Here is a 23,640-nt window from a genome sequence, read left to right as displayed (position 1 = left end):
ATTATATTTGAAACTTATGATAATCTTGTGCCTGTCCTCCCAATTCTCTCTGTTCTCAACAGGCAATGCACATATACCAGAAATGAGTATTAATTAATTAGCATTATGAAACAATTGTACACAAGAAAATGAAAGCAACTTTATGAGCTCCGGTCTTTCAGATCAAGTAAAAAAGTAATGTCCATGACCAAGTTTTATTTCAAGCCTAAATTAGTAGGCTCCCTTACCAACATCATGTTAAACTCAACATTAACAATCATATGTTTCATTATTAACACAAAGCAAATTATCAAGAAATATATATTTTAAATCCCTACCCTTCTCTGCTTGTTGACTCCGAGTTGTGCTACAAAGGTCTACCATTCTTTTGATTTTCTTCTAACAGAATCGCACCCTTACTTTGAGATTTATCTCCAGATTTTTGATGACAAAGGCAGTGCCTTAGTATGTCTAACAGCACATAAACTATAGCACCATTACCACAAAGTACGGAGACAGACTTGTAGAAGAACGGACTCTCCCTGTTAAATGTATGCAACTGGCTGGACATCCCAGCAATTTATTGAAAAAATTAATAGGTCCTCTATGTGACATTAAATAGCCTTTTAACAACAGTGCACTTAGATCCCACACCATCTCACGCAATATAAATAGCACTGAATTGCCTCACAATCAAATAAGGATTTGTCTTCCATTTCAATTTAAATTACTCTGAAAGATAAGCAAACCTAAAAAGCTAATGGAGAAATAAATCCCGATCTATTAGGTTTTCTTTGACACGTACGCAACCCCAGTTGTCTTTGGGAAAATCAAGTCACATTATTTATTCGTAGTTTCCATATACCAGTCATTAAGGCATTCTTGGTAAATAGTGTTAAGTGGAATAAGATAAGGTCATAATATTGTCACAAGTGTGCACAAAGAGAGAAGAATTGGATGTTTCCAGAGGGAGAAACACTTCCTGTGCTGTGAAGAATGAAGGAGAGTATGAGGGAGAATACACCATAATATTTGGAGTTAGCAAGGAAGACAACTGATGGGGCACAAGTCTTGTGGCTCCAAATGTGTTTGTAGAACCAAACACCTGCTTGTGCACTGCAGTGAAGACATTCATAGTGGGAGAGACCCAGAGACAGAGAAGGTGGAGGTTATTTTAACAGCCACTCCAATGTATGTACTATAAAGTCAATAATAAAGGGATGAAAACCTACAGCAATGAGGGACCCACATTATACCCATCTCGTGGACTCAATCGACAATTTTTCTTCTCTTCCCCTTTATTCAACAATGACAGGAACAATAGGGAAGGAGAAGAAGAGGAAGAGGAGAAGAAGAAGAAGGAGGAGGAGGAGGAGGAGGAGGAGCGGAAGGAGGAGGAGGAGGAAAGAAAGCAAAAGCAAAAGCATAGAGAGAGTGACAACACAAGATGGAAATGGCAGATAGTCAAGTGGGTGGAAATTGGCAAATTACTGTGAATGCCTTGACATGAGGTTCAAGAAGATACAGAGGTGAGTAAGACGGACACAACTGATGGAAAGAGAGAACAAGGAAGAACCAAATGGTTCAAATAATTGTGGCAGGCCGTAGCAGCGTCCTCATATTATACATTCTTGCCTGTTGCTATGCTACCTGTCCCCACCCTTGAGAGGGGTGCAGACCCACTCCCCCCATTGACGTTGGACCTGGCCAAGCGTGTGACTTGATTTGGCCACTGTGAAGTAAGCAGACTTAACCTTTGCCCTATCCCGATAGATAACACAGAAGCCTTTGTTCAACCGACTCTTGCTTTTTTTTTTTTTTTTTTTTTTTTTCCCTCTGTAACAAGAATGGTATGTCCCAGGGCAGAGTCTATCAGCTTGGACCCTGGAACGAGACGGGAAATCAGTCGCAGAAACCCACACCCTATATAAAATGAGGACCATTCCCGTTTTCTCTGATTGGATCCAAGGCCGGGAAGAGCACTAAGGGGTTTAGTGGGAAGAGTTTGGGTACAAGTGGCAGGGCTGGAAGCAGACTTTAACAGATTGCCAAGTGATCGGGAGGTGTTGATGTGAAGGGAGCGTGTCTGAAACGCCCTTGAGAAGTGTGGCTGTGAAAATGAGTAAAGTGAAATGGTAGTAGCCGTGGCGATGTAGGGTCCATGGGAGGGTTATGGCTTTCACGCCTGCTTTTGTTTCTGAAAGATGAGAGAGGCCCAAACAAGCTTATATGCTGATGGGAAGGAGGCAGAAGTGAGAAAGAGGATTAAGATATTGTGTGCAAAGGAAATAAGAAGGCAGTGCACGCTCTGGGAACCAGTCCACAGGCAGATGGATCCTCCTTTGATAGGACAGTGAGGGACAAGCTGACGAGAGAAATAGATGGTGTGCTAGGCTTTAATGAGAGCCCAGCTGAGGCAGGTGATTAAAAGATTATGAATTCATAATGATTCTAATCTGTCTAATTGTGTGATTCCCCCCGCCCCCGGTAGGGCTTAATTTTGGGGCTAGATATGAGCTGGAGAATGAAAGTGATTGGGTCTGCTCTGGATTGGGATTTTGTTCAGATAGAATGGACAAATGGAGGTATGCATGCTTGCAAAAGAATCTAAGCCTCAATGGAGAAGGCACTCTTAACTGGAGGTATGCAAACCGAAAGGAAGAGAGGCTAATTGATGGAGAGAATGGAGAGAGACCAAGATTGCAACTCATGCTTTGATGCCATGTTGCAAGGGAGCTACTCGAGCAGAGGAGCCAGGACAGTAAAAGGGTCACCTTGGGAGAATTCGCTGCTTTGATTGGTGATTTTCGACATGGCGCCGCTTCTGCTAGGAAGCTTCAGAGCTGGAGAAGGGTAGTGGGTGACGGTGGTGGAAAGGTTGAGGTCACTGGGAAAGAGAAGTTCAGCAAGGAGAGGCCAGGAGTTTGAGTTGAGACGCAGAGGGAGACTGTATACCAGTTGCCCAGGTCTTCGGGGATTAAAGGGGAGTGAAGACAATAGTAAATGGTTGACATGGGGAGGAAGAAAGGGAAGGATAGAAAAGCAGACGGAGACTCAAAGAATCAGAAGTTCGAGGGGAAAAGCAGGAGGATAATCATGTGGAAGGTAGCAGGGATGAGTCACATTCACCTCTCAGTGGGGCGTGTGGAAGAATGCCCAGGGATTGCTATAACCAGGATTTTTCTCTGCTCCAGCCCACACACCCAGGGACCCGTGGGAGTCTCCAACACGCCATCCTCTACTAGGGCAAATGTGGCAGATGGCTGTGCTTCCTGTTCACTCACGTCTGCAGAGTTCACTCCAACAGGGTCCTCAGGTCAGTGGACTATAAAACCACAAGTGCGGAATGATGTCTACAGGTCCCCAACTCTGCCTCCCAGATTCCTGAGTATGAGGTGGCTCAAACAGGGGGAGGTTCTCAATCTTCAGGGTGAGCAAGAATCGACTTAGTTACACTTTTGTAACTTGCCAGGCTCCTATTCCAGAGGCTGAAATTCAGAAGGGCTGAGCGCACGCGCGCACACACACACACACACACACACAAACAGCTTGGCATTTTTAACCAGCACTCCCCGTGATATAAACGGGGGTACATGGACCACACTTTGATAAAGGCTGGAGTAGGGAAGGGAACAAAGACTCATTTGAGAATCTGTCAAGCATTAACGTCATATGGTCATGGGTGAACCATATCCCATACAACTACATACTGGTAAGGGACAGGCTTCTCTTGTTAACACAGCAAAGCCCAAACAACCCTTCTTAAATTAGATAGAGCTTTATTTCTCTTTAATATCAAAGAAGAATGGAGGAGGAAAGAAAAGAAGAATGGAGGAAGGCAATGCAGAGTCGGTCCGTAGCAGTGGAGAACCCAGCTCCTTCCAACTGTCTGCTTACCATTCCAGCGCTAGTTTTCCAGCTCCGGCCCTCATATCTGAATTGGATTCCAAGGTTAGAAAGCAGAGAAGACTATGAAACAAGAAAAAGGAAAGAAATTGTCAATTATACCTGAGTAAAACTGAAATTTGAAGAACAGAAAGAATGGACAGGATAGAAGGAAGAGTGGAATAGAAGGAGGGAGGGAAGGAGGGGAAAAGGGAGGGAGGAAGGAAGGGAGGAAGGGAAGGAGGGAGGAAGGGAGGAAGGAAGGAAAGGGAGGGAGGAAGGAAAGAAGGAAAGGGAGGGAGGAAGGAAGGAAGGAAGGAAGGAAGGGAGGAAAGGAAGGGAGGGGGGAGGGAGGGGGGAAGGGAGGGAGGAAAGAAGGGAGGGAGGAAGGGAGGGAGGAAAGGGAGGGAGGGGGGAGGGAGGGGGGAAGGGAGGGAAGAAGGAAGGAAGAGAAAAAACCCTTGTTGCTCCCTTTCTTTTAAGAATCCTTGCTGGGATACCTGGGTGGCTCAGTTGGTTGAATGGTTGACTCTTGGTTTAGGCTCAGGTCATGATCTCTCGGTTCATGGGTTTGAACCCTACATCGGGCTTTGTGCTGGCAGCACAGAGCCTGCTTGGGATTGTCTCCCTCTGTCTCTGTCCCTACCCTGTTTCTCTCTCTCTCTCTCTCTCTCTCTCTCTCTCTCTCTCTCCATCTCTCTCTCTCTCTTTCAAAATAAATAAATAAACTGTAAAACAAAACAAAAAAGCTGTGCTAAAGTCTCCCACATCTCATCACCCTACATTTCACTTGCACAGCCAGCTGCAAAGAAGAATGAGAAATACAGGTGTTGGCAATGGAACCAGTAAGAAATCAAGATTCTTGCACTAAAAAAAGAACGGAGACTGGATATTGGGAGACTAGCCATATCTGCTTTGTGGTTGTGAAACCTACTGTACTGTCATTGGCTGTTAGGTACTGTAATTGGCTGGCTCAAACAACAGAAATTTACGGTCTCACAATTCTGAGAGCTAGAAGTCCGATATCAGGGGTCCATATTGGTTCCTTCTGAGGGCTCTAAGGGAGCATCTTCATGCTTCTCTCCGAGCTTTTGATGGTTTGCTGGTAATTCTGTAAGTCCTTGGCTGACGCAGCACCCCAATCTCTGTCTCTATCTTGATGTGGTATTTTCCCTGTGTTTGCCTCAATGTCCAAATTTCCTATTTTTATAAGGACACAGTCATGTTGGATTAGGGCCCATCCTGCCGACCTCATCCTAACCTGATCATCTGCAGACTCTATTCCCAGAACACGTACTGAGCGTTAGGAGCGACTTCACACCTTTTGCAGGGATACAGTTCAACCCATAACACCTACTCGGTAAGGTTCGCAGAGCCCTGCCACCCAGCCTCTCCAACCTATATTCTCTCATCTTTGCCCCTTAGGCTACTTCTAGTCCATGTCTATGACTTTCATCTCTGCTGGTTTATCATCCCCGATCCCTGGCCCTGGAAACTAGAATCTCCGCAGCCGCCTCTTCTTTTTCCTCTGTGTTCGTTTCAGGGATTCAGACCCAGATGGTCTTTATAGCTCACTCTCCAACCTGCTTCTTTCTCCTTCAAGACACAGCTGGGTCTGAGACCCTGACAGCCCGCCCGCACTTAGTAGCCCTCGGTCTTCAACTAACCTGGCCGTGAACCCTCATGGCTCAGACCCTCGGCATCCACAGATACTTCTGGCCTGTTTGTACTGTGGTCTGTAGTACTGCCTCACAGCTGCCCTTCTCAACACCTGCTCAGTTCAAAGAAAGAGAACGCGACACCATGGTTGGTAGAAAGGATTTTTTTTTTCACACCTGATTAAATAGCTCCTACTTGAAATAAAAAAGTCTTTATTTTTAGGGGCGCCTGGGTGGCTCAGTCGGTTAAGCGTCCGACTTCAGCTCAGGTCACGATCTCGCGGTCCGCGAGTTCGAGCCCCACGTCGGGCTATGGGCTGATGGCTCAGAGCCTGGAGCCTGCTTCGGATTCTGTGTCTCCCTCTCTCTCTGCCCCTCCCCCGTTCATGCTCTGTCTCTGTCTCAAAAATAAGTAAACGTTAAAAAAAAAATTTTTTTTTAAGTCTTTATTTTTATTCACTTTTTAAATGTTTATTTTGGGGGGGGTAGAGAAAGAGAGAGAGAGCAGGGGAGGGGCAGAGGGAGAGGCAGACAGAGAATCCAAAGCAGGTTCCACGTTCTCAGCACAGAGCCCAATGTGGGGTTGAACCCCCGAACTGGGAGATCCTGACCTGAGCCAAAGTCGGACTATTAAGCGACTGCGCCACCCAGGCGCTGCTGAAATAAAAATGTCTTTACCCTTGGCTCCCCCAACTGGCTGCTGGAGTGGATCATATTGTCTCCAACAACAGAAGATGGTGCCAGGGAGGGATAAAGGAGTTGATACACTCCATATTCGGCTTCCATTCACACAGTGTCTGGAAATAAGGGGTTGAGAGGAAAACAGGGCAGTGCAGAGAATCTGTGAAGAAAGAATTGCCTTTACATTAAATATTTTTCAAAGTTTTCTGGGAGGCATCAATAGCTTGTTAAATATTCAGCAGAGAAATCTCCATCGGACTGTTACCCAGTGTAACAACAAAAGGGATGGCTGGTTTTACAATCTCTGCCATGGTGGGAAGGGGATAAGGGGCCACAGAGCTGGGATCATTTATCAGAAGAAAAAAAAAAAAAAACCAGCGGCTTCCAGCAAAAGGTTCACAGATGCTGCCTCCTAATTAAAATTTTTTTTTTAATTTTCGAATACAATTTTACAGACTCTATACCTGCAAATGAATGCCTGACACCACATGGTGTCTCCCAGTGCACTGGGAAGGGAAGAGCCAGGGCAGTTTTTGATGGCTTATGCCTCACTCCGTGCCCTTCATCTGCTCTGTGTTGCCAGCAGCCAGAGATGGGAAGTTAAATTAAAATAAAACACTAGATGTCCTGTATGGGTTTCGAAGTTGTCTGGGCCGCAAAACGCGATTGTGTTCCTTAAAATGGCAGAAGTCGAGGAGCCTGAGTGGCTCAGTCCGGTCAGCGTCTGACTCTTGATTTCAGCGCAGGTCACGATCTCGGGGTTCATGACATCGAGCCCCACGTTGGGCTCTATGCTGACAGCATAGAGCCTGTTTGGGATTCTCTCTCCCCACCCCCTCTCACACTGCCCCTCTCCCCCGCGTGTTCTGTCTCTCTCTCGCTCTCAAAATAAATCCATAAACTTTTTTTTAAAAAATGGCAGAAGTTTCGGATGCCACCTCTGTTGCCTCTAATTATAAGGAGTCGGTAAATTTAGACAGACCCGGGGCCATGAGTCCGGGGACTGTCAAACGTGGCATTGTCAGTGCCATTCAAAGGGAAGCTGTTTGTAGAAAGAACGAGGGCAAGTGTGGGAAATTCATAGCGCCTTCCATTCTTGGCCAAAATGTACTTTTCCCCTGAGCCCAGATGTGACCTTCGTATTCTCAGAACGACACTTTGCAGCCACTAATAGCAGATCGGAACTTGCAGCTTCAGTTGAATGCGTTTGTCATTCTTTGTCTGCGGGGTTAGTTTCACGGAGGAAGCAAGCTGGGACCAGGATTTAAAAGAGCCAAGAAGAGAATTAACTACCTTTCCTTAGGATGTAAAATAAGAACAAGGTAACTTGTTTTGAGGTGAGGGCTTCTGTTCCCTAAAATCTATTTACTTTGAGAGAGAAAGAGAGAGCACAAGCACGGAAGGGGCAGAAAGAGAGAGAGAGAGAGAGAGAGAATCTCAAGCAGCCTTCATGCAGTCAGCACAGAGCCCGACACAGGGCTCGAACTCACAAACTGTGAGATCATGACCTGAGCCGAAATGAAAAGTCAGACACTTAGCCAACTAAGCCAGCCAGATACCCCTGCATATATACATATATATACACACACACACACACACACACACATATATATATACACACATATATATATACATACAATAAATAATATATACATATATACATACAATAAATAATGTATATATATGCAATAAATAATGTATATAGTGTGTATATACATTATATATACATATATGTATATTATATATACATTATATATATAATATATATATATATATATACACACACACATTGTTTATTGCTTAGAGTTTTCACTTGGTTTTTAAAGATGGCCATTCTAAAAGGGCACCTAAAGTTTTTGAGAGACAGTCGATGTACCTTATTCATATGATTCAAAACCCCAAGGGTATGAGCAGCGTGGGCCAATACTCCCATCCGGGAGGCCCAGAACAATCAGGGCATTTCAATGCAAGATGCTCTAATCATTAAATGAAGGTGCATACTGAAGTTCATGAGTTCGAGCCCCGCATGGGGCTCTGCGCCGACAGCAAGGAGCTTGCTTGGGATTCTCTCTCCCTCTCTCCCTCCCCCTCTCCCGCTTGCTCTCTATCACTCTCAAAATAAACAAACATAAAAACTTAAAATTTTTTTTCTGAAAATAAAACTCTCATAAACGTGTCGTGAACACTTTTCAAATTACAAGACAATGAGAAATAAGGAAACAAAGCTTACTATCTAGAAATCCAGAGGTAATTAATTTTAAGCATTTTTTTTTTGCACACGTGGCTATCTACACACACATATGATCACGCTCTGTATACGGGTTTGTGTTTTTGCACTAGAATGTTATTGCATTTGTATTAGGATATTTTGTGTATGTGTGTTAGAATGCTTCTGCGTTTTTAAAAAAGTCTTCAGTTTTAACAATGCATCATTTTTCCTTATCTAAGAATGTAGCACAATTTAATCTTTCATTCTCACTAAATACGTGAGGAGTACCTACTATGTGTCAGGGTGTGCTAGTTCCTGGGAACCCAGCAATTTGCAAAGCAGCCATATTGTCTGCTGACATCAATCTTTTCTCCCAGTTTTACTGAGCTTTCATTTACATATAACATCGTTTCAGCTTCCGATGCCCAACAGAGTGATTTGATACGTGTGCCCATGGCGCCATGATTACTACAATAAGTTTAGTTAACATCTATTTCTTCATACGGTTACAACTTTTTTCTCGTGATGACAACTTCTAAGACCGACGCTCTTCGCGACGCTCTAATACACATTTCGTGCGTAGTGTGAATGGTTATTCATTAGGGTCATCAGACTGTGCATTACATGTCCCCTCAGAAGCACATCCTGCCACTTGCAACAACGTGGATAAACCTTAAGGGCATTACGTTCGGTGAAATAAGTCAGAGAAAGACAAATACCATAATGTCTCACATATATGTGGAATCTAAAGAGAAAAAAAAGGGACCTCATAAAAATAGAGTACAGATAGGTGGCTGCCAGAGCCCGTGGGTGGGAGTGGGGGGAGAAGTGGGTGCATATATGGATCCTTAAAGATCTTCACTAAAGAGTAGTGAAGGAGGTGGACGTTAATCAATGACTCAGGGACATAAACACGCATTTATAGTTAAGAGGTATCGCTAAGAGTAAAGGAGCATTGAAATAGGAAAGTTTATGATGTAGCAATTGACCTTGCTAGGAAGGTTAGGAAATGAGAAAATCATTATCGAGCTGAGATACGAAGGAACAGTTGAAGTGAAACAGATTGGAAAAAAAAAAAAAAAAAAAAATGGAGCAAAGTGAGAAAGACTGTTCCAGGCAGAGGGAACAGCATATGCAAAGCCAATTGACAAGGGACAGTCTGGTATATCTGAGGCACTATAAAAACAAGGTAACTAAAACCCAAGGTCTAGAAGTAAATAATAAGGCTGGAGAGGTAGGTGGGGTTCACAGCAACTAGACCCTGAGAAGAATCTCTTTTCATCCCATGGAGTGGTTTTAAGCTGTTGAAGGCAGCCATGTGGGGAGGGGTGGAAATGAGAATCAGCACATCTGAGTTACAGAAAGATCATTCTGACTGTGCTGCAGAAAATGGGTGGGAACATAAGTGGAGGCCACAGGGTCAGTTAGAAGGCAATTTCAGGGGTTCATAAAAGACAGAGGTAGGTGTGATGGCTCATAAGAGTGACACGGAACTAAGTAGACAGTGGTGGATGGAATCATCTAGGACTGGGGATTTATCAGACACAGGACTGATGAGACTCCAGAGGGCAAGACAGTTTAGAGTAATGATAAGACCCGTTGAAATAGGGAGTCTTGCACCTTAACGGCAATGATAAGAGGACTGAAGACAGATACAATAATCCCTTATTGTCAGATACTTGGGTTGTTTCATTAACTCGCTCTGCAGTGAACACTTATATAGAAATCTTACTTAGATTTCTCATTTATTTCTTAAGGTGGATTTCCCAAAATGGAATCCAATAATCAAACCACACAGATATGGTCAGGATTGTAAACGCGCTGCTGTGTTGCCCCCATAAAAGTTACGTTAATTTCGTCTTACGCTTTGTTTGGGTGTGCTTAGCTCACCAGAAGTTCACCAGCACTGAGTGTTTTCACTTTTCACAATTTTGATGAACAAAAATGACATTTAATTGTTCTACTTTGCGTTTCTTGGATTATTAATGATGTTGACACATTGATAACATTCTTAAAATATACATATGTATATTTTCTGCGTATGGTCTATGTTCCTTGTCCATAATTTTTCCCTAATATCTTAGCGTTTTCTAAGATATTTTTCACTAATTGAAAAAAAATCAATTCACACATTATCGTGGGTATCAATTCTACATAAGAATTTTTGCAACATATTTTTCTCTTTGATGTTTGCCTTTTGGCTTTTTATTATATTTTTTAAGGAGAACACAGAAATTTATACAATCAATGTGATACTTCTCTTATTCTTCGTTTCAGATCACCTCCATCTAAAGAGACGTATTTTTAGGGGCGCCTGGGTGGCTCAGTCAGCTGAACATCTGACTTCAGCTCAGGTCATGATCTCGCAGTTTGTGAGTTCGAGCCCCGCGTTGGGCTCTGTGCTCACAGCTCAGAGCCTAGAGCCTGCTTCATATTCTGTGTCTCCCTCTCTCTCTGCCCCATCCCCACTCATGCCCTGTCTCTCTCTGTCTTAAAAGTAAATAAAACATTAAAAAAAAAACTTTGTTAAGAGACTTATTTTTAAAAATCACCTTTTCTTTCTTGTTGAATTGTTAACGTATTTTCTTTTACGCTTTTATTCAAGCAGGAATTATTTTGATGACGGCATGCTGTCAAGATGTGACATTTTTTCCGATCCTTTTTCTATAGTGAACATCTTCAGGGTTTTGCCCAACAAGTGTTACCCTTTCGCTAGGGACCTTCCTGCCACTGACCCTGCCCTTCGCCATCTACAATTAATCAGTCAAGAAGTGGGTCATTCAGAAGGCTTCCTTGGAACTTTTCTAACTGAAACTGAGAAACCTAATCACCCCCTATTTGTTGGTGCAAATTTTTACCATGGATATTCTGGAGCCTTCAATGGACATGAAGAAAGAAAGCCCACAGTGAGAGAGTATAAATCTAACATGCCCTCTAGCAACAATGTGGATGGAGGAAGTTTCCTGGCACTGTCTGTGGTCTAGTTACAGGTATTCCTGAATCTACCTGCTCCTCAAACGTTCCTTGAATCCGTGGGCCAATTATGTTTACTTTCATTTCTTTTTTTTCTTAATTTTGCCTATTCCAGTTCAAATTTGGTTTCCATTCTCAAAAGCAGCTATCCTACATGGCGTTACTTGTAATATGTGTGTGTTGGCTTTATTGTTACGTTCCATACTTCGCCTGCGTTTTTCTAGTTGACTTCCATGTTTTCATTATGTGCCAGTTTTGTTTTTTTTTTTCCGTTTCCTCAGATAATTCTCCTCCTGGAATGAAGTTTAAAGCCCTTTGGTTCTTCATATGGATTTCTTTCTATTTTTATAGCACGTAGGTGGCTCGTCTATTTAGGACTCAACATTGAATGGAGACTCCTCCATCTGAGCTCTCTTAGAATAGAATGCAGAGAAGCAAGAGATAGGCTTGGGCGATCTGACAAACACTCAGATCATGTTTGGCATCTCAAAATACTGTCTTGCAGAATCACCCGGGCATCTGTTGCTGGGCTCACAGATCATTAACCTTAAGATCATTAACAACAACAGATATTCCTCATTAACAGATATCAATGGTGATTTACTCCCATCAGTTAATAGAGTATCTGACCTAGCGGATACTCACCAGATATTTTTTGGATACACACATGGGTGAGTAAATGAAATGTTGCTCATCGAGAAGAGGAGTCGGGTATAGAAAACTTGGAATAAGGTACCTGAAGTCTTAAGTCATATTACTTGAGATCTCTAGTGCCCCTTATCTGCAAACTAAGGATAACAATGATTTCCCAAGCCAACCTATGGAATTGTTGTTGAAGATAATGACATACTTGGGTGAAAACCTTAGATACTCTGGACCCAGTGGTATAAAAGATGAGTTGTTTATAGAATATTTACTTCATGTACGCTCAATCATTGGCTCGATCATGTAGTTCATGGGCAATGTGGCCTAGGTGCAAATGGAGCAATGGTCTTCAGGGCACTGCAGCTGAAAATCTGGACTACTTAAAAAAATTTTTTTTTCAACGTTTATTTTATTTTTGGGACAGAGAGAGACAGAGCATGAACGGGGGAGGGGCAGAGAGAGAGGGAGACACAGAATCGGAAACAGGCTCCAGGCTCTGAGCCATCAGCCCAGAGCCCGACGCGGGGCTCGAACTCACAGACCGCGAGATCGTGACCTGGCTGAAGTCGGACGCTTAACCGACTGCGCCACCCAGGCGCCCCTAGACTATTTAAACTCCATGAAGTTGGGCATCAGAAATCACATTCTCACTGCGATCACAATCACTAAAAGTTTCTACTAGCACATTAAAACCACGGGCCAGCAGAATTAGTTTGTTGGGATGGCTGAACGTTTTAGGGGAGAGGTGAACCTAATGAGACCACAGATCAAACCCAAGTAGCTTTGAAGCAGGCAATCCCAGAGTTACATGGAATTTCCATAAAAACAATTCTCTTCCACAGATGTTGAAGTTTTGGTGCAAGCCATTCCAAGGATACTTCTCATTCATAGTCAGTTGCTTCTGGAATGATTGTGCCTTGAAAATTTATTACTGCTATTTGCTGTATCTTGCCCGTAAGAACTCAAGAGTTGATCACAACAGACACACCGGGAAAATTGTATGGTAGAATATTGAAGATTTGGCAGAAGTAAGCCCGTTAGCTTTAGATAGCACCAAAGTCTAGACTCCTTCTTGTCCATCTTCGGCTTGATAGAAAGGGCAAATCTTGTAATATTTTAGGTACCCAAAAGGAAGTGCCGGGGAAACGATGAAAAAAAAAAATATGTGAGGTAAATTCTTTGAAGCTAGTTCTAGGAAAATCAAAGTAAGAAGGGTCCCCGCCTCCTGATTTTCAAATCACTGAAACAGCAGCACCACTGGGAATTAACTCACATGTCAGGCAAAGCTGAGTCTCAGGTGTTACTCGTACTGGCATACCAACGCAGTGGGGCCCCTCCAGGGTGCCTGTACTGAGATTTCACGGAGGCTACCCAATGGAAGTTCTATACCCGTCTTACCTGAATCTTTCTCATACCTGATCAACCTGAACAGGACGAAAGAGATAAGAAGAGTACAGATAAATGAGACAGGGTCGACCTCCCAACCTTTTCCAAACTGGCATAAAGATGGCCATTTAAAGCACAGCCAGAACATGGTGATTTCAACCACCCCCCCATAAAAAGGAAGAACAAGTCAAAACATCAACAAAATGGTTCCAACAATATGGTAATGATGTTCCCCCATTAAGCAGCTCAAACAAGGACTTATTTGTAATGAGTCAAATTTGGGGAAGACTGAACCTTTCATTCCCTTTTTCATTCTTAATGACAGCAGTTCCTTCTTCCTGAAGGCACGGACTTAGGTTCTCATTTTCTTTCTGTGGTTTCTGCAGAAAGGCGCTATATATAGAAAATGCCTCAGTAAAGGTAAATAGATAAATGAAATAATATCTAAGCATGCAGCTTAATTTCCCCTCAACAGACCCTCCACATGTGGAAACTGAAGAAGAAGAAGAAGAAGAAGAAGAAGAAGAAGAAGAAGGGGAAGGAGGAGGGGGAGGGGGAAAGAGGAGAGGGAGGAGGAGGAGGAAGAAGAAGGAAAAGAAAGAAAGAAGTAAAGAAAAAAGAAAAGAAACAGAAAAAAGAGAAAAATAAGAGAAAGAAAGAAAGAAAGAAAGAAAGAAAGAAAGAAAGAAAGAGAAAAGCTTCCTTTTTCAAACTTCTCTGAGTATTTATACCACTTTGTTTTCATTCACACGAGGGAATAACAAGGGGTCCTCTGATGAATGTTGCAGATCGCCATGGTTACGGTTCAGAGATGCGGCAAAAAGCAATTATGGTGGAAGAGAAGAAAGAAATGCACCTCTTTGTCAGAATTTCATAACAGCTGTAATAACACTAGAGCACCCAAATGAATGTAAAATAACTGAAATATTGTGGCATGTTAAATGCCAGCACATTAAAAAATTGTATTTCAATGTCACATTATTTAAAACGACAGGAAGCCTTAATTCCAGCTGCACCAAGGAGCTTGTTCAGAGATACAGGGTGGGGGATGGAATCCGGCATCCAGCCAGGGAGGGGACTTCAACAGGATGCATGGAGCCCAACACTGTTTGGAGAAAGAAAGGAAAACAGCACAAGAGCAAATTTAATCTGATATTCAGAATTAGTTCCCTTATACCTCATTGAGGTTAGCACCCCACCCATGCCAAAGCCTCTACGGTATTAAGCAATTCCTCCGCAAATTCCATATGAATGGGCCATGAACTCTTTCCCTTGCCCCATGAACTCCAAATACTTTTATGAATTATAAGTTTTCCTGCTGAGGCATCTTATACCCATTTTACAGTAGAATGAAAGGAGGTGGTGATGCCCAGATAATTGTTCATCCTTCATCCTGCAGTCTTCTGTGGTCAAAAGAGGTCAGGGTTGTCTTTAGTTTCCAGTGTGGGGGAATTCTCCCCTGTAGCTTGGATACCTCATAGGTTCCAGTTTTGATTTATTTATTTTTTTAGCTTTTACTTATTTTTCAGAGGTGGGGGTATGAAGGGGGTAGGGACAGAGAGAGAAGGGGACAGAGTATCTGAAGCAGGCTCTGTGCTGACAGCACAGGGCCCGACGCGGGGCTCGAACTCACGGACCGTGAGATCATGACCTGAGCCGAAGTCGGACGCACAGCTGACTAAGCCACCCGGGTGCTCCTAAGCTCCCAGGTTTTAAATGTTGGTGAGAGAAGATATAGTATCTAACAGTCATGAAAAACCAGCTCTAGTCAGCCCTCTTCAAATACCATTTTCCTCTGCAGGAAAAAATGCAGTAGGTGAAAGGTGCCTCAGCCGTGAGTGCACATTGCACTGTTCTGACCCTCAGCCTGGGCCTTGCTCTACTTTCCCCAGCCCATCTATGGTCACAGCTCAGAACTGACCATGAGTCATGCTTTACCTTTCAAAGGCCAATAAGGTGGCGCTTCTCAATGGTCCCATCGTTCTTGGATATACCTGTGGTCTCTCACAATATCCCCTGGGCTAGAAGACAAAGAGACCGTCAATAGGATCAGTATGAAATCATCTTCACCAAGGAGAAGATATAACTCTTCTTTTTTTAATATACTTTATTGTCAAATTGGCCAACATGCAGTGTTTACAGTGTGCTCCTTGTTTGGGGGGTAGATTCCCGTGATCCGTCGCTTGCATACAACACCCAGTGCTCATCCCAACAAGCGCCCTCCTCCATGCCCATCACCCATTTTCCCCTCTCCCCCACCCCTCCCATCAACCCTCAGTTTGTTCTCTGTATTGAAGGGTCTCTTATGGTTTGCCTCCCTCCCTCTCTGTATAACTATTTTTTCTCCTTCCCTTCCCCCATGGTCTTCTGTTAAGTTTCTCACATTCCACATATGAGTGAAAACATACGATATCTGTCTTTGAGAAGACATCACTCTTAAGAACAGATACTACTGGGGCACCTGGGTGGCTCAGTCCGTCAAGCGTCAGACTTCAGCTCGGGTCATGACCTCACAGACCCTGAGTTTGAGCCCCACGTCGGGATCTCTGCTGTCAATGCAGAGCCCGCTTTGTATCCTCCGCCCCCTCTCTCTCTGCCCCCCACCCAAATAAACATAAAAAAATAGCAACTACTCCTTTGATGAGTTATAGTTCAGAAAGATATTGCTTTCATACGCATTGCTGTGTAGGGAAGGCATTGGAATCCCTCTCCCGGTGAATGATACGACTGTCGCTCAGTCAATGGCCACGTGTGGCATTTGGGACTGACATCTCTCTGATATCAGCCCCACAACACCTCTCCGTTTCACATCTCAAGTGGCCTCACTCATCCCTGTACATACAGAGTCCAGTCTCTCTAGCAGAATGATAGCGGTTAAACTTCACTAAACTTTGAGAATTCCTTAGGTTCCCCTTCTGTTGCTACATAACTACCCCCAAAACCTACTGGCTTAAGATAACCATTTTATTATGCTCCAGGATTCTGTGACCTAGGAATGCAGTGAGGGCACAGTGGTGAAGACTTGTCCCCCATGTCTGGGGCCTTAGCTGGGATCACTTAAAGGCTGGGGTAGAGGGTCGGCTTTAGCTCAAGCGGTTACTTCGCATGTGGCTACTAAAGGCTGGGGTGGAGAGAGGTGATTCATGGTTAAGGGCTGGAATCATCTGAAGGCTTCTTCACTTGCATGCCTGTCGTTTGGGCTTGAAGGACTCAAAGACTGCAACACCTCCCCGTGGCCTCTCCACATGGTTTGGCTTTCTCCCAACATGGCAGTCTCAGGGTAGACCCTCTACATGGCAGCTCAAGACGTTAAGCCCAAGCATCCCAACAAAGCCATGACTACGCCTCGGAACTCCCACGCTGTTGGCCTAAGGGCCATAGCCCGTCATCCATGGTTGGCACAAGAGACATTTTCTCCATGAGAGGAAATGTCAAGGTATTTTGCAACCATGTTTCAAAACCACCACTGTGTCCTCCCTTTTGGATATGTGGCTTTGACAAAAATGCAAAAGAGAACTCCAAACTAAACACCTTTGAATAATTAGACCAAAGATTGGATGGTGCGTGGTGCTTCTGACACAAGAAGAATGACTTTGGAAGGATGGAATATACAGGTGATTTATAGAACCGATGAGGCAGTGTTTCTATAGGGAGAGGGAGGGCTTCTGTTTGCTCCACACTGGACACATTTATCCCCCACGACACCATCACCCATTTTAACGGAAAGGACCTCAACAGCCCTCCCACATGGCCTGTAGTTTCCAAGACGGTAAATGTCTTAGTATCTCCCTTTCACAGACAAAAACCAGCAAGTGAGTTAAGTGGCATATGATAGGATCCGGAGACACCCTGAATTCAAGCCATTAATTCATTTTCCAAGGTTCTGTCGCAAGATACGACTTCCTGTATTCGTACAGTTTAAAAAATACAAATTCGAACGCAGCTTCATTGCTTTTGAAACTGAGGAAAGGCTCGTCTTCTACGGTCAAAATATGTGAATTTGTTTAATGTTTATTTATTTTTGAGAGACAGAGAGAGACAGAGCATGAGTGGGGTTGGAGCAGATAGAGAGGGAGACACAGAATCCGAAGCAGGCTCCAGGCTCCTAGCTGTCAGCCCAGAGCCCGACGCGGGGCTCGAACCCACAAACTGCGAGATCATGACCCGAGCCGAAGTCAGACCCTTACCCGACTGAGCCACCCAGGCGCCCCTAAAGTTTTAATTGTGATATAGGAATGGGCCCAATTCTTAAGTGAACAGTTTTCTGGTTTTTCGCAGCGTGAACATAGACATGTAACCAGCGCTCAGATCAAGAAATAGACCTTGACCAGCACCCCGACTTCTTTCCAGTCACCCTTTCCCCAAGTGGTTACAGCATGTGCTCTTTGTGGTTTGGATTTTTAATAGACTCATATTACGCTTGAGATTCATCTTACTGATTTTTTTTCCCCTTGTCCTTAAAATTTCTCAACCACTTTATATTTGATGTTTATTGCATTTCCTTGCTTGTCAAACCAGTGTGATTATTGAATGTGTGTCCAACATCTACTTAACAATTCAGTACTGTGTCTTTGCTCATTTTGCTCTTTAAAGTCAGTGCTTCCGGGGGACGCCTGGGTGGCTCAGTCGGTTAAGCGTCCGACTTCGACTCAGGTCATGACCTCACAGTTTGTGAGTTCCAGCCCCGCAGCGGGCTCTGTGCTGACAGCTCAGAGCCTGGAACCTACTTTGTATTCTGGGTCTCCCCTGCTCATGCTGTTTCTCTCTGTTTCCCAAAAATAAATAAAAATTAAAAAAAAAAAAAAAGAAAGAAAAGTTGGGGTAGGCACATAAAATCTCCACAATTCTTTCCATCCTGAAACCCTGTGCTTTAAAAAAAAAATCTTTTTATTACATTTATTTATCTTTGAGAGACAGAGAAAGACAGAGCACAAGCAAGGGAGGGGCATAGAGAGAAGGAGACACAGAATCCGAAGCAGGCTCCAGGCTCCGAGCTGTCAGCACAGAGCCCGACGTGGGGCTCGAACTCACAAACCCTGAGATCGTGACCTGAGCCGAAGTCAGACACTTAACCGACTGATCCACCCAGTCACCCCTGAAACCCTATGCTTTTAAGTCACCTACCCTAATGCCCTGCCATCACACTTTTATATAATTCTTTAAAAAGGAACTCACACTCACTTCCTAAGCCCTCTCTCCTCAGAGACTGCTATTCCGGCAGGGAGAGAAAAAGGTCATGCAGTAAAGTGAGAATATTTGCAAATTGCGACTTTTCAAATGTGGTCGCTTGTCTGTTTCTTGTCAAACTGAACAAGTGTCAGTCAACTGCTGGGTGACTGCAAAAAAACAAAACGAAACAAAAATGCAAATGCTGTTCGTGGGAGTCAATGCGGTCCTGTCAATATAATGGCTGAATGGGTCACTCCTTGGAGTGGTTTCCCTCCTGAGTTTAGCTGAATAGACTGGAAAGCAGTTGCTACCATGACATCTGCTGGAGCCACGGACACGATCGTCACTGCTTCTTTTGTGCTCAAGGCAACGGGAGTTTAAACAGGGAGGAAGTAAAAGCCTGGATTTCAAGACAAAGGTTTCATTTCCTCCTGCTGGTGCCTCATCACTTGTTGTTTGCTGCGTGCTTCTGTCAGATAAGTGGGCTTGCAAAGCACCTTAATTAGAATCGAGGATTATCCTGGACCAGAATTCATTGGGCAGCAGGCCCTTTTGTGGCCACAGAAAGAACAACCTTGACTCATCAGAATACGAGGCCGACTTGAGGGTTTTCCTGAGAAAAGAGCTTTAAATAGCACAAACTTCTCCTGTGTCCTCCTACTTCCAAAATGTATTAAAAATTTCTCCCTAATTTTCTGAAGGGGAGAAACTAATAATCTTTTTCTTTTTCAAGAAGAAAGTCAAAGAACCTGAAAAAGATGAACAATGCTAAGTCCCTTCTGATTCCAGAAGCAGTAAGTTTAAAGCCGGGAGAGGCGATATTTATGAGTTGGATGAAAAATACTGGGTTCCCAGAATCTCAGATTGTCGCTTGTAATTTTCTACAAATCTTAGTGCTTTTTCCTAACAGCACTGTAATTAGTGATTAAAGAAGTTTTTCTACCATTTCTATCTTTCTCATCAAAATATAGGCTCCCTTAGAGAAGAAACAGGTCTCTCTTGTTCTCTGCCATATTCCCGGTATCTTTGGTTACAAATGTCGTCTTCATTTGAAGCCACTGAACACTTGAATAACTAATGATTTATTTCTGCGGGGATGAAAGGAAATGCAATCATTTCCTGAGCAACAAGTTTGTCATATGGTTAAATGGGTAAGAGTGTTTTATAAAGACAATGTCTAAAGGATGTTCTATTGAGGGACTTCCTTGGATGAACCAAACTATGTGGGGGAGACTGCATGTTGGGACTACTCACACAGATATCTTTGAAAAGTCACTACCAGTTTCCACTTCCATGACCAATGTACTTTGGCGGTCTCGCTTTTGGGTTGAACAACACCTTGATCCGTTGTTACTTCTGGGTAATGATCATCAGTGAGGGGGATGAGAGCTAGAAACAAGTAGTGAGGGTGAGTAGGTTTTACAACAGTAGTGATGGCTGGGGAAATCGGAAGAGAGTTGAGTTGAAACACCGTGGCCTTAGACCCAACTTCTTATTAGTTTGGGGAGGAAGGAGCTCGGATGTGGATATTCGTGTCAGCGGACTTCAGAACCCTGATCTGCCCTGGCCCATGGTAGGTAACCCTGAACAGAGGTGAAGGGATTCTTTAGAGAAATATCTGTGAGTGTTTTTTTTTTAATTTTTTTTTAACATTTATTTATTTTTGAGACAGAGAGAGAGAGAGAGAGAGAGAGAGAGAGAGAACATGAACAGGGGAGGGTCAGAGAAAGAGGGAGACACAGAACCTGAAACAGGCTCCAGGCTCTGAGCTGTCAGCACAGAGCCCGACGCGGGGCTCGAACTCACAGACCTCGAGATCATGACCTGAGCCAAAGTCAGTTGCTTAACTGACTGAGCCACCCAGGCGCCCCTATCTGTGAGTGTTTTGAACCCATGGGATTGCATATCATTCCTTGATTCCTTCCACCCCCTCTCCCTCTTTCTTCACACCCATATCATTCATGTTTTTACCTGTTTCCATTTAAAACTGGACATAAAGTCCATGAAGGAAGAAACCATTCTGTAGGCAACACCAGATCCTGATGTTGAAGAGAATTCAGTAATATTTGGTGGCTGGATGGATTCCACAGAAAGCAAGGTGCTGCTAAATTTGATGGAAGGAAATTAAATCTCAGGGAGCAAAGGCCACCTAATCTTATGTTTAAAGCACAGAATCTCATTAATAATCACTACCCACCCCCGGTTATATAAACTTGCCCCAAACCTATAAAGTATTAAGAAGCTAGTCTGTTTTCTCTCATCCTACACTAAATCATATGATTGCTCTTTAAGCTGGACAGGCATCCAACATTAGGGACAGACACTGGTCCCCGGGGCTATGGGTCACTATAGCTTCTTCCTTCCATGGAAACGTGCAAAAAAGACAGGTTATTACTCAGGCCACTACACAATTGCTAAAGGGCCATACTTTACCAGAAAGTATGCTAAATGGCCATACGAGTAATTTTCCTAAAACATGGGTAGAAACAGGCTCTTCTTCCTCAAACTTTGTCAACTCCCTGGTCAAGAGTCAGTGTCGAAGCAAAATACTTGTTTTCCTACCGCTTGCCCTCCCCCCCCCCAAAAAAAACTGAACAATTAAATAAAGCAAAACGGGATCTGCTTCCCCAAGTCTCTAATCCCTCCCTTCACCAAGAGCACACATAAGGACTAAAGAACTGTCCCTGATAACTATGCCATTTGATGGGCTTTTGCCAACAGGGCACCGTTAATGTCAACATCGAAATCTTTTTCGTATTTTCTTCTAACTCTTTTATTTTTATTTTTATTTTTAATGTTTATTTATTTTTGAGAGAGAGAGAGAGAGAGACAGAGCATGAACGGGGGAGGGGCAGAGAGACAGGGAGACACAGAATCGGAAGCAGGCTCCAGGCTCTGAGCCATCAGCCCAGAGCCCGACGCGGGGCTCGAACTCACGGACCGCGAGATCGTGACCTGAGCTGAAGTCGGACGCTTAACCGACTGAGCCACCCAGGCGCCCCTATTTTCTTCTAACTCTTATACTGACACCGCCTTTGTGGCTTTTGGATGCAAGAGCTAGACGAAGTTAAACGGTGATAATTGGTCAATGCCGTTTGTATTTCCGGATAAAATATTGTCTCTAGAAAACATTTTCAAAGCTTCTGCTAGCTAATGTTTTGCTAATGCTACAATGCTAATATTTTGAGGCTTCTAACACATCAGAGAACATCCACATCTCATCATATCTAATTGTCTCACAGTTTTAAAAATAACATTCATAATTGTAATCTTCAACCGCCTTCAATTTTCACTCCTTATTGTATTTCTCACAAAGAAAATTTCAGTGCTGTGCCTGAAATCATGTGATGGAATCCATTTTCCATCTAAGCACCTGCTATTAAACAGCAATTACTTATGTTCATCCTTGCCAGTAGCCTTAAAAGGGAAAGCGGACAGAGGATGTAAGACAAAATCAAATTTATAAGAAAGGGGGGGATCACCAACATGGTGACATAGGTTGTTCCTGACGTCACTCCCCCTCACAAGAACAACTACCAACTTTTCAAGAGCAAGTCTGCTACCGGGAGGATCGGAAAACTGCAGGGGTGAGGCTGAACACCTCCCAGTATGATAGACACCAAAATGGGCTGCATTAGAAGAGTAAGAGGAACGGCTGCACATTGACCACATCGTCTCTCCCCAAGACGAGTGCAGCACCATGCGGAGAGATGTCCCCTGGGCCCCAGCTCCTCCAGTGGGAAAAGAGAACCCAGGGAGGACAACCAGCCACTCCAACATTGTGGGTTGCTTTGTGAGAGCCCCTACTCTGATCTCACATCACAGGGACCGCCGTGGAATCTGTGGGGCCCAACCACTGGGAATCTGACTGTGACCCAGAAGGCAGGGTGGTCTTGTGGCCACCAGTACACAGATCTTGGCACAAAGTTCATACCTTTCGTGCTGAACTATTCGGCTCAGCCAGCAATTTTGCTCACTGACTGGACCAAGCAGGGGGTGCTCTCTGACCAGGGAAATCGAGGGTGTGCTGATCTGCCTAATTCAGATCCCCAAACGAGTTTTGCTGGCCCTACAGCCTAGTTTGCCCACAACCAGCCAAGGAGCTGACTTACAGCCTCACCCACTACAGGGCATGTCTTCTAGTTCCATTTGACCGGAAGGGCCAGTGAAAACTCCTGAAAGTGGTGAGATTCCATTGCACTTGAGCCAAGAGGCAGGGGGGCAGAGCCGATCGCCCCCAGAACAAGCCAGTACCTGGCACAGAGCATTCCTGTGGTACCCACAGGCAGGGGGATTAGTTCACAGCCAAGCCTGAGGGTAGCTCCCACCCCCTCCCAACAAGAAAGCCCACTTGGGAAATGGAGAGTAGGCTGGAGCAGCCCCTGCCTCTCCCACTCAGGAAAGGAAGCTGCTTTAGAGCCCACCTGCTGTGGAGAGTGTCTTTCAACTCCATCGGACCAGAAGCAGAGGGGCAGAGCCAATACTTTGCAGATAAAAGCCAGTGGCCCTGTTCAGCCAGAGAATTTGGGTGTGAGTTGGATTGAGTTAAAAAATAAAAGAGAGAGAGAGAGAGAGAGAGAGAGAGAGAGAGTTTACCAGCTTTAGAGCTGTTTCTGCTGTACCTGGGCAGGAAATCTAATTTATAGCTCGACTCATCACTGAATACAACCTTCACCCTGTCCATCCAGGAAACCTAACAGGGTGTAGAGCTTGTAGTTTCCCCATCCGCAGGGAAAAAACAATGGCTTCACCTGGCCGGGGAATTCAGTGCAAACTCTGGCCTGATTTGGATCCTCAAACAAGACCTGTAAAGGCCTTGGGTCCTGTGCTATTGCATTGCCAGGGCAGGGACGCTAATTCGTCGTCCCTTCAAATACTGAATATAGTACATGGTGTCAACCATCTGGTAAGCCTGACCATGAATGCAGACAAATACAGAGCCTATCCTACAGCCTCACTTGGGTATGGAACAAAGGCAGCCAATTCTAGCCAACTGTATTCAACCCACGCATGTTCCGTTCATCCCCATCCTCAGAGCGCAAACAGTTAACTTCA

The sequence above is a fragment of the Herpailurus yagouaroundi genome, unplaced genomic scaffold, assembly GCF_014898765.1.
Source record: "Herpailurus yagouaroundi ecotype Mexico unplaced genomic scaffold, PumYag 185, whole genome shotgun sequence".
In the NCBI taxonomy this organism is placed as follows: Eukaryota; Metazoa; Chordata; class Mammalia; order Carnivora; family Felidae; genus Herpailurus; species Herpailurus yagouaroundi.
Note: the sequence above shows the minus strand (reverse complement) of the source record.